The following is a 3913-nucleotide window of genomic DNA, read 5'->3' on the forward strand; positions in this document are numbered from 1 at the left end:
CTTTTGCACAATGCATACCTGCAGGGAAGGACAGAGGGGAGAAAGAGAGGAGAAAGAGAGACAAATAAGCATATTAGTACAAGATGAACATGTATTTAGACAGTTTGCGCGCCAAATCTTCATGTGAATTTATAAAAACAAGAACAGAGTGCTAATTGCTGCATTGTATTGGCAGGGAAAGAGAATCACATCACTGCTAAAAAGGTGCCGGGTGCCAAGTTTCGGCTAAACAAATGCGGCCACGCTGCTATGCAAATGAATGTTTTCAAAATGGCCCACGACAGCTGCGATTGTTGAGCTGCATGCCCTGTACCCAATGACACGCTGAGCAACTCCGCTGAACTTCATTCAGAAGTTTGTGGCAGAGACCAACTTCCAAGCAATTTATTATTTATTCATCACAAGTTCTGTGGCTTTGTCAGGAAGTGGCAGTGAAAGGTCAGCAGCGGGACGGGACTCCGGGTCAGAGTCATTACAGTAACATTACTGTGGCAACCGCGGTCATTAAGCGCATCATGTGTCGGCCGAAAAATAAAACCTGCAGACAAATAAGGAAATTAATCTTCACTCATTTAGTTTTTTGTGTTACCTTAAGACCAGATACTTTTAATACAAATTTTCATTGTACTCGTTGCCAATCAATGGTGGTTTGATTTGTTAGGTTTAGGCATGAGGAGTTCGGGTTAGTCTAGGTAAGAATATCAGGGTAAGCCAATCGGAGGCAGAGTAGGGCGGGTCATGCCTTCCCCATCCTAGGAAAAAAGTAACGCCGTGTGTCCGATGTCGTGTGTCCAAAATTGCACCGACTTCAACACTGTGCGTCCGTGGATTCCCAGCAATACATCCCCCGAGGGTGAAGTAGATCGGATGAACGGTTCTCGAGATATGCAAAGTACACACACACACACACACACCTATACGTGCATACAGACAGAGGTTCCTTGCTTGGCAGTTAGATTAGATGGATGAAAAGATGAAATGAAGAAGGATAGGGCAGGTTTAGATTGATACAAAACTGCTAAATGTATGTGGAGGGTTATTGGCTCTAAAAGGTGATTGCTTTATGGCCAGTTTGGAGAGGAGGGAATGAACGCAGCAACCAATAATCTCTCTCAGCATTTGACATTTGTATCAAAATGGGAGTTGAAAAAAATCTGAATCTATCCTTTAATGTGGCTTCTCAGCACTCTCCCAAGGGTGGTTGGATCTAATTTGCATGACTGTGGAGCAGGGATACCACCAACGCTCTGTACTGTCAGTAAAAAAACGCCTAAGTGGGCCGGAGGGAAAACACATTTACAGTGGCTTCAAATACAAAATGACTAACAAGACACACAAAATATATTGTTGGGTCTTTATTTCTTTAACCCGATTTCTTCAATAGCATGTCAATGAGAACCCTGGTTTTCCCCTCAATCGATGAAAGGGATTAAGAGAAATCTGGTTAACTCAAGTTAGATTTCTAATGGAGACGGATGATCGCTGAAAAAAAGACTTTGAGTATCAAAGTGTCACTGAGGCAGCAGGAAACGACATCACTCATCGTTATAACGCACTTAAAATACAGTAGGCTTGGTTTAAAGCTCTGGGAGGGGGGGGCTTCTTCTGCGTGTAAACGTAGTAATTGTGAAACCCTCGCAAAAGACAGGAAGTTCACATCATTATTCAATGTTAAAGTACTTAAGGAATAAATACTAAGCAGCTGTTTTGGCCCTAAAAAAAAAGTGTCCCCCGGTGCCCCGAATGTAGCACTTGACCATCCTGTGAAGCACTAAAAGCTGAACAGCCCCCCCGCTATTCTGGTCATATAAACAGAAGGCCTGAGCTGGATTGAATTGTCCACCAAGGCACAGGTCTCCTCATTACAGTCTGAGCCAGACAGATGGCTGTTTTTACACAGCACTGTGGCCCTGATGCACGGCAAAAAAACAACAACATCTCAGCTCGTCAGTTTCTCATTTGTTTGGTCTTTAAGTCTTGAACGAAATAGAGGAAAGAATGCAAATGGGGGGGAGAACATCTCACTCCCTCCCACGTTTGTGCAGCCGTGCAGATGCATGGTTTAATACGTTTCATCCTACTATTAGTTACTTTGATGTTGTCTGCTATATTCAAAGTACCTCTGTATTACAAACAAATCCAAAAGATGATTGAAATCTGAAAATGCTTTGGTAACAGATTTGCACTGGTGGATTTTCTTCACTTAATTGAACAGGGACAAAGAAGATTTGAAGAATCTAAAAGTAGGTGTTAAATTAGGTGTTAAAATGAACATTTTCTATGTGTTGACATCAGCAAATATATTACGGAGTAAAACTCCTTCTCCTCCTTCTATTTGACTGTGTGCTTGGTTTCCCCTAAAAATGAGTGCCAGGTCTGACTTGGCTGTCTCTCCCGTTTCCTCCTTCTGGATCTCCTCCAAGACCAGAGTCCCCCTACTTCTGTCACATGCATTAGCTCATCAGAGCTGAAATCCATCAAACCTGCCTGTTCCTTCATCAACAGTCTATTGAGAGGCGAAATCCCGCCCCTTCCAGTGGACCAACATGGGACCTTATCTCGAAAAAGAATCTGTACCATAGTCAACAGCGAAAACAAATAATTTTTTGATCCTGTTTTAATCTTGCCGTGAATTGCTCATATGATTTTTTTACTTCCTGGCTGATGAAAAAAAAAGTTTCTAGATAAAAATCGGGTGAGATAACGTTACATTTGTGCATGGAACCTAGCTCAGTTCCCTTGCTACATTGGTTTCACGCAAAACTAAATGGTGCTACAACAAACTGGGACTACGTTGACATGCAAAATTACCTTTTAAATTGAAAAACATTAAACGTGTAATTCATGGTGCAATGAAAATGGGATCAAAAATATATTTGTCTCATGCTGTTGACTTACGTCCATATTTCACCGATAGTTATTTTCGACCAGTTAGAAAAAAGCAGCTTCTCATTTCCTGCCACCTAGGTTTAATCGGCTTTTGCTAACTAGCTAATCAAGCTAAAGTTAGCTCCATGAGTTGGTTGAAAACGCAGAGGCTAAAGCTACATAACCAAAATGTAAAAAATGAAATAAACAGACTGTTATTGTTTTCTAACAGAACAGTTTGGTTGCTTAGCTTATACTTATGCTTTGCATTTTCAAGCAGTATAATATCATTACATAATGCTATCTTACGTTACATTGCTGGGGTTGCTACCGTGCAAACCAAAAATCCAACAAAGAACGGAGCAGCGCCGCTAACTTTAACCTCAACGTTAGCCTCAGCGCTGACAGCATCCACGACGGGCTTCCACACAGTTGGGAAATACTACAAACTATTTGTCAACGTAACCTTAAACGCCACTAACACATTTGTTGGTTAATGATGTAGTACGCTAACAGTTAGCCGGACATGCTACTGTTTCGGTTACTGCTCAAGTTACATTAGAGCAGGTTATTACTGTTTAATCCATTCCTTACACTTTCGTAAGTATCAATAAATCTGTATAGGTATTGCTATCAATATGATTGTCATTATCAGTCCCTGCAGACTTTTAATGTCCATAGGTTTAAATGCCTATACAGAGGACTTCCCATATGCCTATATAGAAAAGATATGATTCCAGGGGAAAAGCCAAACATCCTTCAATTTAAAAAGGTGGAATATCAGCAGAATATGTTGCACATTGCCAGTTAAAATTCTATAATTCTGCTACTGGATTTCAAGTCGCACTATCAATTCAACCATACCCCATACTTCCTTTTTAGACTTTTTTTTTTGCCCCTGGCATAACACGCAGCTCCCGGCCCTCCCTCTTTTTTCCATCTCCCTCATTGAGCTCAACACAGACCCAGTTTCTCGTTGCTCTCAGCCAGGCCACTCTGTACCATCTGCACTGTGCTAGAAGGTAGACCGAATAAAATCCTTTAA

This window comes from Pholis gunnellus (genome assembly GCF_910591455.1).
Source record: "Pholis gunnellus genome assembly, chromosome: 11".
Lineage (NCBI taxonomy): Eukaryota > Metazoa > Chordata > Actinopteri > Perciformes > Pholidae > Pholis > Pholis gunnellus.